The sequence below is a fragment of the Pelodiscus sinensis genome, chromosome 3 (genome assembly GCF_049634645.1).
Source record: "Pelodiscus sinensis isolate JC-2024 chromosome 3, ASM4963464v1, whole genome shotgun sequence".
Lineage (NCBI taxonomy): Eukaryota > Metazoa > Chordata > Testudines > Trionychidae > Pelodiscus > Pelodiscus sinensis.
The window spans coordinates 146,303,704-146,317,340 of NC_134713.1; the positions used below are offsets into that span (position 1 = coordinate 146,303,704).

The window sequence follows — 13,637 nt, forward strand, 5'->3', positions numbered from 1 at the left end:
GCATGTTAATTTCCAACTTCAGAATAGGGAAATCCGCGGGGGATTTAAATATCCCCCGCAGGATTTAAATAAACATGTCTGCCGCTTTTTTTCCAGCTTGGGGAAAAGCCGGAAAAAAGCGTCTAGACTGGCGTGATCCTCCGGAATAAAGCCCTTTTCCGGAGGATCTCTTATTCCTACTTGAAATAAGAGATCAGTCTAGACGCTTTTTTTCCGGCTTTTCCCCAAGCCAGAAAAAAAGCGGCGGACATGTTTATTTAAATCCACGGGGGATATTTAAATCCCCCGCGGATTTCCCTATGCTGACTTACCTGATTTGCATCCCTTTTCCGGAATTTGTGGCCAGTCTAGACATAGCCTTGGGCTTCTCTGCAGAGCAGACTATCCCTAATGCCCATTGGGACATCAATATCCAGCTCACTGAGCAGACTTCCAGGGGGTAACTGCTCTTGATCATTTCCAACTTGAGCTGAAATAGAATTGGAATTTAGCACTGCAAAACTGAGAGCACATGTCCCCCCATTATACTGGTATAAATCCAGAATACCACAACTTATTTCAATAGAATTATTCTGGATTTATACAGGGTAATTGAGAGCAGATTTGGACTGGAGTGTGTAAAAAATACCAGCTGCTTAATAGCTCTATGCAAACATCTTGACTTGAACAATATTTATTAAAAACTAACACTGCTTTTCTCTTTTGTTCCTTTTCTTTATATGTAACTTGTTAGTCCATGCTTAAAACCAGTATCAGTGAACACTATTTAAATTAAGTTAAATTATAACATCTGAGTTTTTAATTGATTTTCTCTCGAAAACACCAGATCACAGAGCCGATCCAATGCTAATTAAAATTAGTGGAATGACTCCCATTAATTCCAAGGGCGTTAGATCTGATTTATCATTTTTATGGATTGAGAGCTCTGTTTTTTAAATTAAATTAGAAGGCTGACAGATTCTATGTTGAAGTTCATATAAATCATAGTTTTAAAAACAGCTGAGGGTTACTTTAAAAAAAGCATAAAAGTATATGACATTTTACTATCCTCATCCCAGGAACGACAGCACTACATATTTTAAGGATCTGATTTTTCATGTCTCTCCAGTTTTACAAGTGCAGTCGGTGCCATTGAGTCTAGTGAAGTTATGCCTACGTAAAACTGGAGGTACTGGGAAGGGAACCAGATCCTCACTTTTAAACTGTGTTTTAAACAAGGACAGCATCCAGGGAAAAGACCAAAACAAGCACAGTGGCTGCAAGGTGTAATTTAAAGTGAATGCATGACCGCTTGTAATGACTGTCGCAACAGTCAGTGAATGGTGTGTAACAGAGGCTGTCCATGGCATCCTAAATCATTGTCCTGGTAGAATCGCCTCCCTTAAATGTAACTTCTCTTGCTTTAGAGCCTGCAGGAGCGATGATTCCCCGTTCTGAGCTTGTTATTCCTTTGGAAGGCGGGCAAAGCAATATCCCCCAACTACTCCGGGTACTTTCTAAGCCAAATCGGAGGTAAAGACCGACCGCTCATTTGGTAGCTCCTAGCGGCGAGCTGGGGGCAGGCGAGGGGCAGCCCTGGCAAGTGATCTGCTCCGACGCTGTTTCGCCGGCTGGGGTGTAGATGCAGGGACCAAGCGCCCGCGGGCGGGACACGCCTCTCCAGCGTTGGCACCGGGAGCTGACCGCCCCGCCCCGCCGCCCCTAGCTGCCTGTCCTTGTAACTCCCGGGCCTGGCGGACTGCCCCAGAGCCCCCGCCCGGAGCTGAGCAGGCAGCCCGGCCGCCGCGCAGCTCTGCCGGAGGGACACGGGCCCCGCTGCCCTGCTTACCCGAGGCGCTCGGCAGGAACCCGGTGGCCTCGGGCGGTGTGCGGCGCCCGGTGGCAGGCTCCGAAGTGGCAGGCGCTGCAGGAGCAGGTGGGAGGCGCTGCCGGCCTCTCCCCAGCTCCCGCCTGCCCGCGGAGCCGCTGCAGACAGGCGCAGCCTCCTCCCAGCGCCCCTCCTCACCCACGCTTAAGATGTGGTTGCTATAGAGACCAAACTAAGCCTCCTGGCCAGCAGGAGGGCTGGGGGCGGGGCGGGCTCGCGGCCGGTGTCGCAGCGGGGCCACCTGCGCCATTGGGTGTCAAGGTGGGGACTGCGCTGCTCCACGTGGGACCCTCCAGCAGCTGAGTTCCAGGTGCCGCGTGACCCGGAGAGCGGCGTCAATCGCCTCGCAAGGCTCCTGCTGCGCTTTTCCCCTCATACCGCAGCTCTGCGCTGGAGGCGAAGTTCAGGGGTGCGGGTTCTGACAATCTGTGAAGTTGGTACCTGGGTTCGGGACAGCATCTCAACCCTGCAAAGGCTCGGAACTGCTCAGAGCCCGGGACAGGTTTGAGCCCATCTCTAATGGGAGGAAGCGATGATGCTCTTATGTTCAGCCAGGTGATTTCTAAGGACTTCTTCATCTCCAGTGCCAGCCTTAAAGAGTCCAGGCCCCGCAGCTGTAGCTTCAATACACTGTGATAAGCAATAGGACCTGCAGTCTGGAATTGTTCAGATTCAATTGAGGGAATTTGTAATCCAGGGTGTTTAATAGCAAATAGCTGTCGCTGTGAAAAATATAGCACTGCCAGGGGTTAGGCAGATCTTTTATTGGGGACTGAGAAGGAAGAGGGGCTGGCCTGGTTGAATGAGATGCAGTGAGACACAGAGATTGAGAGGGACTTGGATGATGAATGTGTATGAAAAGGAGAAGGGAAACGGACAATTAAATCTAAATTGTGATTAGCATAAAACATTTCTGTATCACTGCACATTTACTCAGGGTGGGGAGCGATCTTTGTGTCCTTTCTGCTTAATTACACACACCCTAGAACCTGGTTGAATCTGGCCCATAGAAATAAACATTTCCATATCCCAAAAATACAGTCTATGAAAAACACAGGCAAGAGATAGAGCAACAGTTCAGAACAGGAAGGATTTCAGGTAACTGATGAAATGGAGGCCGTTTCTTGAAGAGAGAAGTGTACAAGGAGGGATTAAAGGTGCCTGGCAGGTGAAAGTGGTGAGGCTGTTCCTGGCAGCGGGGCAGCATGATACAGAAGGAGGGAGTGGGAAATGGAGAGGAAGAAGGCAAGAAGGTTGGAAGAAAGCAGGGAGTGGGAAGGGAAGTGGAGGAAACACAGCAGTGATGAGAATGGGGGAAAGATTACATATGATCTATTAGCTGAGCAGGACCTACTAGCTGGGATTTGATGTGGTTGGAGATGGGAAACCAGGGGAGGGTTTCTTGGAGTGGAAATATGGTCGGAATGGGAAGAGAGGAAAGGTGATTTAGACAGTAGTGGGGACAGGGCTGTCCTTAGGATTTATGGTGCCCTAGGCGGGATTATTAAACTCATGCCCCTATGCCTGACTTGCTCTTCCACTCCTACACCCTCTCCTTCCCAGAGACCCCAGCAGCCAATCCCCTCCCTCAGACTGTGCTGCAGGCAGTGGCCCTCTCTAGGACCCAGCCCTGCTGTTACATGTGTAACCTCATTGCAGGAGGAATACCAGCTAATTCAAGTTAGGGCTTTAAATTGGAATCCCGTTTCACTGCCGCATGTAGACGCGGGCAGTTACTTCGGGCTAGTCAATTTCTAAAATGGCGACTGGCCAGGAAGATGTAAATCAAGCACAGGATATTTAAATCCTGGGCTTGATTTGCAATTTTGGGCGCCCTTATTAGCCTCCCTAGATCAATCTAGGGGGCTAGTGTAGACGTACACTGGAAGGCTACGTCTAGACTGGCATGATTTTCCGGAAATGCTTTTAACGGAAAAGTTTTCCGTTAAAAGCATTTTCGGAAAAGAGAGTCTAGATTGTCACGGACGCTTTTCCGCAAAAGGGACTTTTGCGCAAAAAAGCCCCAATTGCCATTTTCGCGATCGGGGCTTTTTTGCGCAAAACAAATCTCAGCTGTTTACACTGGCCCTTTTCCGCAAAAGCTTTGCTCAAAAGGGACTTTTGCCTGAACGAGAGCAGAATAGTATTTCCGCAAGAAGCACTGATTTCTTACAGTAGGAAGTCAGTGCTTTTGCGGAAATTCAAGCGGTCAGTGTAGACAGCTGGCAAGTTTTTCCAGAAAAACTGGCCAGTCTAGACACAGCCGAAGAGTTTTGCAGAAGAACTCTTCCACAAAAGAGTTTTTATGTGAGAACGCGCCAGTGTAGATGTAGCCTCAGTGATTTCAACTCTTTAGCCACCACCTAGGCTGGCAAAAGATTCCAGCTTCCACTAGACTAGCAAAAAGACTCCTCATGGAATCTGCTTTAGGTTTGTCCTTAAAACCAGGGGGAAAGGGGCAGGTTGAACCAGTCTTACAGCTCACACCTGGCAGGCACAAAGTGGGCTGACTCAGCCCTCAAGCCCTTTCTCTCCACCCTCCCACCCCCACTCAGTTCACTCAACTCTGGCAGGGGGGATGCTTGTTCCTCTGAGACCTCTTACAATGATGGTGTCTCTCCTGCAGGCACTGGTGTCATATTTTACAGTTCCCACATTTAGGGGTAGCATGATTTGTGACCTCAACAACAGCCCCAAATTAGTTACAATACACCACATTCCATTCCAACATTGAACCTCCATCAGCCCTGGCTGAATTGGATTTACATAACCACACCTCGGATTCCTTCCCCTTCCTGGCATGAGCTGTATTTACATATCCACAGTTAACAGTTAATTATCTTGCAGAGCTAAACAATTGGAGTGAGCACACCCACCCCCAGAGCAGCTCCCTCCTTTTAGCTGGCTGATAGCTAGCAGTAGTTCTGCCCCTGCTTACACATGCTTCACTGCTTTCCGTCTATCCCGGCAGAGTGGTGCCCCAGAAATACTGGTGCCCGAGGCAACTGCCTATTCTGCCTATGGCTAAAGATGGCCCTGGGTGGGAATGAGAGTGAGGCAGTAATCAAGATGAGAGATGATCTGGAAGTATAGACAAGGAGGGAGAGCACTGGAGGAGAGTAAGTGATGTGTGAATTAAGGAACTCCTAAAGGAAATGTCAAAGATGACACTAAGGTTACCTAGCAGACAAGAAGAAGAGTGGTGTTCTCAGAGAAATCAGATGAAAACAGGGGTCTATTAATCATCCTCAAACACCTTGAAACCATAGGTTAGGGTTTTCCAAAGTGTGCTCTGTGGAGCACTGGAATTCCATGTAATGAGTCCAGGGGCTTCACTAGAAAATATTAATGACACTTGTATGACCCTGTCATTTTATTACTAATATAGTAGCCCAATGTCTGTGACTTTGTAACGCTGAAATGCTGGCTGTTCCCTCTGGGCGGCGCTGTTGCCACCCGCCATGGTGCTCAGCTGCACCATTCAGCCAGGCCACCGCAGGGGAGCCCAAACAGCCACTTCCAGTGCTTGCTCCCCAGCAGCGTCCTGGCTGAGCAGCGTAGAAGTAAGCTGAGTGCCACGGCAGGAGATGAAGGGGGGGGCGGTAACCTGCAGCGTGACAGTGGCTCCAGGCCCCGCCCCCTGGCTGTGAACGTCACCGCCTCACCCCCCTTTGCTTCCCACCATGGTGCTCGGCTGACTTCTGTGCTGCTCAACCGGGTCGCCGTGCAGGAACAAGAGGCACACGCAGCACGGGGAGCGCGGTGCCCAAACGGCCGCTTGCTCCTGCACGGAGAGCACAGAACCCAAATGGTCATTTGGGCTCCGTGGTCCCCCAAATGAGAGGCAGGAGGGGGAGGAGAAGAGAAAGAGAGAGATGGAGAGAGAGGCAGGACGTGGAGGAGAGTTGAGAGAGAGAGGGGGAGGCAGTAGGAGGAGGAGAGAGAGAGAGAGAGAGCCGGACATGGAGGAGAGACCCAAAAATCCCATCTTATGATGGGCTATTGGCTAGTTTTCTAATAGTTTTATTGAAAATGAATTATAAGTAATATATAAGAATAAAATAGAATTCCAAAACATTGTCTATTATTATTTGGGTATCTATTGTATTAAAAATCATGATATTTTAAGGACTCCACCAAATTTTCAAGTCCCTGTAGGGGTTCTATGGCTGAAAAAGTTTGGGAAACCCTGCCATAAGTATATGTAAAACAAAGGGAGGAGAATATGGCTTGTCACCATCCCATGTAAGGGTATGTCTACACTACCACCCTAGTGCGAACTAGAGTGGCAATGTAGGCAACCGGAGTTGCAAATGAAGCCCGGGATTTGAATTTCCCGGGCTTCATTTGCATCTTGCCGGGCGCCGCCATTTTTAAATGGCCGCTAGTGCGGACTCTGTGCCGCGTGGCTACACGCGGCACGGACTAGGTAGTTTGGACTAGGCTTCCTATTCCGAACTACCGTTACTCCTCGTGAAACGGAATAGGAAGCCTAGTCCAAACTACCTAGTCCGTGCCGTGTGTAGCCGCGCGGCACGGAGTCCGCACTAGCGGACATTTAAAAATGGCGGCGCCCGGCGAGATGCAAATGAAGCCCAGGAAATTCAAATCTCGGGCTTCATTTGCAACTCCGGTTGTCTACATTACCACCCTAGTTCGAACTTGGGTGGTAGTGTAGACATTCCCTAACTTAGCTCTCACCTTCTCTGTGCCACATAGACTATTTATGGAATCACACAGCAGACTGAAAACTCATTAAGAAGCCATTCTTCCTCCCGCTGAAGTCAGTAGCCAAACATCCACTGACTTCAGAGGAAGCCAAACTAGGTTGAACAGTGACCTTGAACCAAGGAAAGCATAGGTAGGACTCGAACATATTCTTGACTTTCAGCATGTGCTTACGTGCTATCTTGAACAGGGATGGATTTAACCACATGCTCAAGTTCTTTCCTGAATCCTATTTGGTAAGTACTTACTCAGACAAAGTGCTCAGTGAAGATTTGACACAATGTTTACATCACAACAGGTTCTGGGGATATCAACAAAGCATAAGAAAGAGATTGGATGGCCTAAGTTCAGAGCAGACAAGCTAGGCAGTCCCTTATTTGAGACATGTAACAATGTATATTACAAGAGAAATAAAAAAAAACATGATTTTTTAAAAATTAAGTGCTGTTTATTATTAGATTGAATACCACAACCAGACTAACAGAGATTAGCAGAATCTTCTGCTCTCATTAATCAGGGAGGATTATGTATCTGTCCTCAACCTCAACTCCAATTCAGCAAACTCCCCGGTATGCATATGTTATAACAACATTCAGCATATGCTCCATCCTGCACATAGATGACAAAAGTCCTTCAGGCTTACATCCACAAAAATCTCTTTCAAAAGTCACTGCATATCTACTGCAGTTCAAACCCTAGCTAGGGATTTCTAAGTGCCTAGTGAATGAGTTGCTATACTTTGAATGTGCTATATTCCCAGGAATGCTCTGCAATGAAGCACAAATCATTTATACTTGAAGAACATTTTTATGACTTTGAGAATATACGGGGCATCATAATAGAAAAAAGCACTCAAATACCTTATACCAGTGATGAGAAACCAAAAATAGAGAGTGGGCACAGGCGGCCCACCTTTACCTCAGTGAGCTGCAGCAACCCCGCAGTTCACTGGGGTTCCACCTGTGGCCTCCTTGGTCTGTCCTTCTCCCACACACATCTCTCGCACGCTGGGGCACTGGAGCCTCACACTTCCTACTCCTCCCCACTTCCTACCCAGCATTTTTGGAGCAAATCATCTGATTCATGCTCCCACTCCTCCCCTCCCTCCTAGAGCTTGAATAGCCACAAAGAGCTGATTTGCAGCATTCCAGCTCTGGAAGGGAAGGGGGGGGGGAAGGAGAATGGAGCATAAATCAGTAGATTTGCAGTGCTCCAAAAGTGCTGCAAGGGAGAGGGAGAGGAGTAGGAATCGTGGGGTTCTGGTTCCCCAGTGAGTGAGACGTTTGTCGGGAAGGAAGGCAGACAGGGGGGCTGCATGTTACAGGTTGTGTCCCAGTGGGCCATATACGGTCCATGGGCCACAGGTTGCTCATCACTGCGTACTGCAGCAGGTGAAATCTAAGAGTAGCTATTTTCAGATTACATTGAACTCTCTTAAACAATCATTCTAGAGAAACAGCAATCATTTGCTTAATAGAAATGTGCTTCGTTTTAATACAGATGAGGCACAATTGTATTCAGTACATTTTTTGAAAATAGGTTGAGGCAAGAAGCAGCATCTTGAGCAAGTATTTTCACTGTACTGTTGTTAATATAATGTTAATTAGAGTAATATACACATAGAGTTGTTTTTATTGGTTTGTTTAGAAGTGAACCAAATTCTGTACAACCACACCTTTGTGGAGTGAAAATCAAGGAGCTGTGCCAGTCCTACCATAGGGCAAAGGAGGAGAGCAGATGATCTGGTACAGCACCTTCCATGTGCTGTTTCTACAACCAGTTGGACGTGATTTTGGGTATAGGGAGCGGCCAGCTTCCCCAGCATGGTCATGAAGTTTGGCCAAGACACACCTGGCATTAGTCTGGAGGAGAGCATGGTGGTGCAGGGGGAGGAGGAAGAGGAGACTAACCAGTTGGTGAGCCCCAAGAGTCAGGAGCTGGTCATGATGATGGAGCTAATCCCTTTCCACCCACCCCCCCAAGAGGTCTCCTTGTCCGGTACTGACTAGAGGGAGAGCACTTTCCGTGAGTTCACAAACTTTTTCTAACTACAAGTGGGTTAAGGCAATGAGGTGTGAGGAGCAGTGCACTCTGTGCTTATAGAGTACAGGGGGCCCTGGAGCAGCTTGTTAACATGTCTGCAGATGGAGCACAAGTCCTCCCTGCACAGCTCCATGAAGCTCTCATGTAAAAACTCTCTTATCCACCTCACAAGGTTTTTGGGCAGGCCAGCCTTATTCTGTCCTCCATGGCAGAACAGCTCCCCACACCAAACCACCAGTAAGTCATCTGGCATCACTGAACCACAAAGCATTTCAGTATAAGGCCCAGGTTTCTGGCCACATTCAGTCAGCATCTGCTGCAGATCACTCTGTGTGATTTGGAGAAGACTGATCTCGCATGGCAACCTACAGGAAGGAGGAGGGGAACTTATTAGCACTCTCCCTCGGAAGCCACGTGTGCCAGACCCAGCATTTGCTGGACACAGCAGGAACCTACATTCTGCCACCACGGCCCCTTCCCCCCCTTGCCTGCAGGCTGCTGCTGTGGCTGGGAAGGTAGCATTAACTCGGGAAGCCACGTGTGCTGGACCTGGAATGTGCCAAGCACAGCAGGAAGCCACCCTCTCTCCCCTCCTCTCCTCCCCTCCCCACCACAGGCTCCTGTCCTGGATGGCTCCTTACCTCTGGACTGAGAATCATAGAATCATAGGGCTGGAAGAGACCTCAGAAGGTCATCAAGTCCAGCCCCCTGCCCAAGTCAGGACCAATCCCAACTAAATCATCCCAGCCAGGGCTTTGTCAAGCCAAGACTTAAACACCTCTAGGGATGGAGACACCACCACCTCTCTAGGTTACCCATCCCAGTGCTTCACCACCCTCGTTGGGAAATAGTTTTTCCTAATATCCAACCTAAACCTCCCCCACTGTAACTTGAGACTATTGCTCCTTATTCTACCATCCATCACTACTGAGAACAGCCTTTCTCCATCTTCTTTGGAACCTCCCTTCTGGAAGTTGAAGGCTGCTATCAAATCCCCCCCCCCCCTTCTCTTCTGCAGACTAAACAAACCCAAATCCCTCAGTCTCTCCTCATAGGTCATGCGCTCCAGCCCCCTAATCATTTTGGTCACCCTCTGCTGGACCCTCTCCAATGTGTCCACATCCTTTCTATAATGGGGGGCCCAGAACTGGACACAGTATTCTAGATGTGGCCTCACCATAGCCGAATAAAGGGGAATAATCACATCTCTAGACCTGCTGGCAATGCTCCTCCTAATGCACCCCAATATGCCATTAGCCTTCTTGGCTACAAGGACACACTGTTGACTCATATCCAGCTTCTCATCCACTGTAATCCCCAGGTCTTTTTCCGCAGAACTGCTACTTAGCCATTCAGTCCTCACCAACAATGCTTGGGATTCTTCTGTCCCAAGTGCAGGACTCTACACTTGTCCTTGTTGAACCTCATCAGATTTCTTTTGGCCCAATCCTCTAATCTGTCCAGGTCATTCTGGACCTTATCCCTACCCTCCAGCATATTTACCTCTCCCCCTAACTTAGTATCATCTGCGAACTTGCTAAGGGTGCAATCCATCCCCTCATCCAGGTCATTAAGAAAGATGTTGAACAAAACTGATCCAAGAACAGATCCTTGGGGCACTCCGCTAGAAACTGACCACCAACTTGACATTGAGCCGTTGACCACTACCCGTTGGACCCGCCAGTTTAGCCAGCTTTCTGTCCATTTATCCAATCCATATTCCCCTCACTTGCTGGCAAGAATATTGTGGGAGACCGTATCAAAAGCTTTGCTAAAGTCAAGGTATATCACAGCCACTGACTTTCCCTTATCCTCGGAGAAGCTAATCATCATAGAAGCTAATCAGATCGGTCAGGCATGACTTGCCCTTCGTGAATCCATGTTGACTATTCCTGATCACTTTTCCCTCTTCGAAGTGCTTCAAAATGGATTCCTTGAGGATCCACTCCATGATTTTTCCAGGGACTGAAGTAAGGCTGACTGGTCTTTAGTTTCCTGGATTGTCCTTCTTCCCTTTTTAAAAGATGGACACTACATTTGCCTTTTTCCAATCTTTTGGGATCTCTCCTGATCTCCATGAGTTTTCAAAGATAATGGCCAAAGACTCCGCAATGACACTTGCCAACTTCCTCAGTACCCTTGGATGCATTAAATCAGGGCCCATGGATTTGTGTATGTTTAGCTTTTCTAAATAGTTCCTAACTTGTTCTTTCCCCACCAAGGGTTGTCCACCTCATTCCCAAACTGCACTGCCTAGTGCATTTTTCTGGGAACTGACCTTGTCCGTGAAGACAGAGGCAAAGAAAACAGTGGCTACATCTACATTGGCAGGATGCTTTTCCGGAAAAGATCGGGGCTTTTTTGTGGAAAAGACTACTGTGCTGTCTACACTGGCCCTATTCCGGAACAGTTTTTCCGGAAAAGGACTTTTGCCCGAACGGGAGCAGCATAGTTTTTCCAGAAAAACACTGACAATTTTACAGTAGATCGTCATTGCTTTTCCGGAAAAGCAAGCGGCCAGTGTAGACAGCTCGCAGTTTATTCCGGAAAAGCGGCTGCTTTTCCGGAATAAGTGGCCCAGTGTAGACACAGCCAGCGTGTGTGACAGCTTGTAACTTCCAGCAAAAGAATGGGAAGCTCTCAGTTGTCAGTTACTATCAGTTGAGATGTAAGAGAACTTTAGATGGTGTTTGTTTGCTTTGGGAAAAGAGTTATTTTATGGAGATCCATCTAGGGAGGATCAGCAGGAGAGGGACATGCTAGATAATGACTGTAGATCAACCCTTCTCTCCCCTACTACACACATACCATATGTACTCCTAGGTAAAAGTGCCAGATAGCTCCTTTCAAGCCTTTCCTCCATGTTTGCATAACAACCATCAATTGAGCACAACTACAGGACTATAGAGGCAATGGTCTGTGGGTTCAAACATCTCTTTTCTTGTCATTGGCCCTGTGACCACCACACCCCAAAGCAACATGTAGTCATCTGATGATGTGTTAGTGAATGGGATAGAGCCACCAGTGATAGGGAAGGTGAGATAGTCAGGACAGCTATCAAGAGAAGGGGCAACCAGAAAAAAAGAAAGATAAGTTGAGAATGAAAAAAAAAACTGGGGCAGAAAAAGAGGAATGAGAGTGAGAGCGAGAGCGGTGGTAGTAATTCTACTGGGTATGGCAAAAGAGAACATGAGGTAAGGGAGATGTAGTTGCTTACCTGTCAGTTCACCATAATGGAATGACTTTACTTTCAAAAAAGCATGTTAAGCAAGGAGGTGAGAGCAGAAGGGATTTCCTGAGCAAGGAAGGAAGGGAGCTCTTGGGATGAGGAGCTGTTACTCTTCTCTTGCACTTCATTTTTAGAGGGGCTGTGTAATACCCAGTTTTTTGTTGATGGTTACCTTTGAATCAGGAAGAGAGACAGGACTCAATGACTCCTGAAGTCTCTTCCAGCCCCAGGATTCTATGATTCTATGATAATTCTTGAAGCTGCCATTTCAGTCAGTAAAACAAAGGATTCAACCACGCTGAACCAAGCTAACGGGATCAGCAGGGATTGAACAGACTGAAACAAAGTCTCCCTGCTGCTTGAGCTCCATGAGAACAACTGTTCACTATTCTATTAGACAGACAAGGTGGCGGGGGGTGAGGCAATATCTTTTACTAGTTCAGTTTCTGTAGGTGAAAGACAAGCTTTTGAGCTACACAGAACTCTTCTTCAAGCCACTGAGCTTTTGAGCTCTGTGTAAAGCTTGTCTCTCTCATCAACAGAAGTCAGTCCAATAAAAGATGTTACTTCACCCACCTATAACAACACTGCATACACTAGTAGAAGGATTTCAAGCTACCATCTGCCACTTTTCCTCTCGCACACGTCTACACTGGGCCACTTATTCCGGAAAATCAGCCGCTTTTCCGGAATAAGCTGCGAGCTGTCTACACTGGCCCTTGAATTTCCGGAAAAGCAACGATGCTCTACTGTACAAAATCAGCCACTATTCTGGAAAAACTATTCTGCTCCCGCTTGGGCATAAGTCCTTATTCCGGAACACTGTTCCGGAAAAGGGCCAGTGTAGACAGCCCAGTAGTCTTTTCCGGAAAAGAGCCCCGATCGTCATTTTCGCACGTCTACATTGGCCACAGATGCTTTTCCGGAAAAAGGGCTTTTCCGGAAAAGCAGCCTGCCAATGTAGACGCTCTTTTTCCGGAAATACTTATAAGGAAAACTACCATATATTCCGGCGTACAAGACGACCCCCGATTTTTGGGGGATGTTTTTTAACTTCAGAGGTCGTCTTGTACGCCGGATGCCCCACCGCCGGAGCCCCTCCGCGGCTTTGAAAGCCTCGGGGGAAGCCGGCGGGGGGGCATCCCAGGCGCGCATGGGCTGCCCCCCCGCCGGAGCCCCTCCGCGGCTTTGAAAGCCTCGGGGGAAGCCGGCGGCGGGGCATCCCAGGCGCGCATGGGCTGCCCCCCCGCCGAAGACCCTCCGCGCCGCCGCAGAGGGGCTCCGGAGGGGGGGCAGCCCATGCGCGCCTGGGATGCCCCGCCGCCGGCTTCCCCCGAGGCTTTCAAAGCCGCGGAGGGGCTCCGGCGGGGGGGCAGCCCATGCGCGCCTGGGATGCCCCCCCGCCGGCTTCCCCCGAGGCTTTCAAAGCCGCGGAGGGGCTCCGGCGGGGGGGCAGCCCATGCGCGCCTGGGATGCCCCCCCGCCGGCTTCCCCCGAGGCTTTCAAAGCCGCGGAGGGGCTCCGGCGGGGGGGCAGCCCATACGCGCCTGCGATGCCCCCCCGCCGGCTTCCCCCGAGGCTTTCAAAGCCGCGGAGGGGCTCCGGCGGGGGGGCAGCCCATGCGCGCCTGGGATGCCCCCCCGCCGGCTTCCCCCGAGGCTTTCAAAGCCGCGGAGGGGCTCCGGCGGGGGGTCAGCCCATGCGCGCCTGGGATGCCCCCCCGCCGGCTTCCCCCGAGGCTTTCAAAGCCGCGGAGGGGCTCCGGCGGGG

General features: G+C 49.4%; 1 protein-coding gene across 2 annotated transcripts in view; it reads right to left on the minus strand.

Moving 5' to 3' along the window:
* The window catches only part of RD3 (RD3 regulator of GUCY2D), a 57,097-nt gene that overhangs the window by 37,198 nt on the left and 6,262 nt on the right, over positions 1-13,637 (minus strand). Inside the window, exon 1 of one of the 2 annotated variants that reach the window (XM_075925135.1) lies at positions 1,829-2,009. The exons of the other annotated variant lie outside the window; for it this stretch is intronic. The gene's annotated coding sequence lies outside the window, so the exon portion shown is untranslated. Of the gene's footprint in view, positions 1-1,828; positions 2,010-13,637 lie in introns of those variants that run through there. 2 annotated transcript variants of the gene reach the window in all.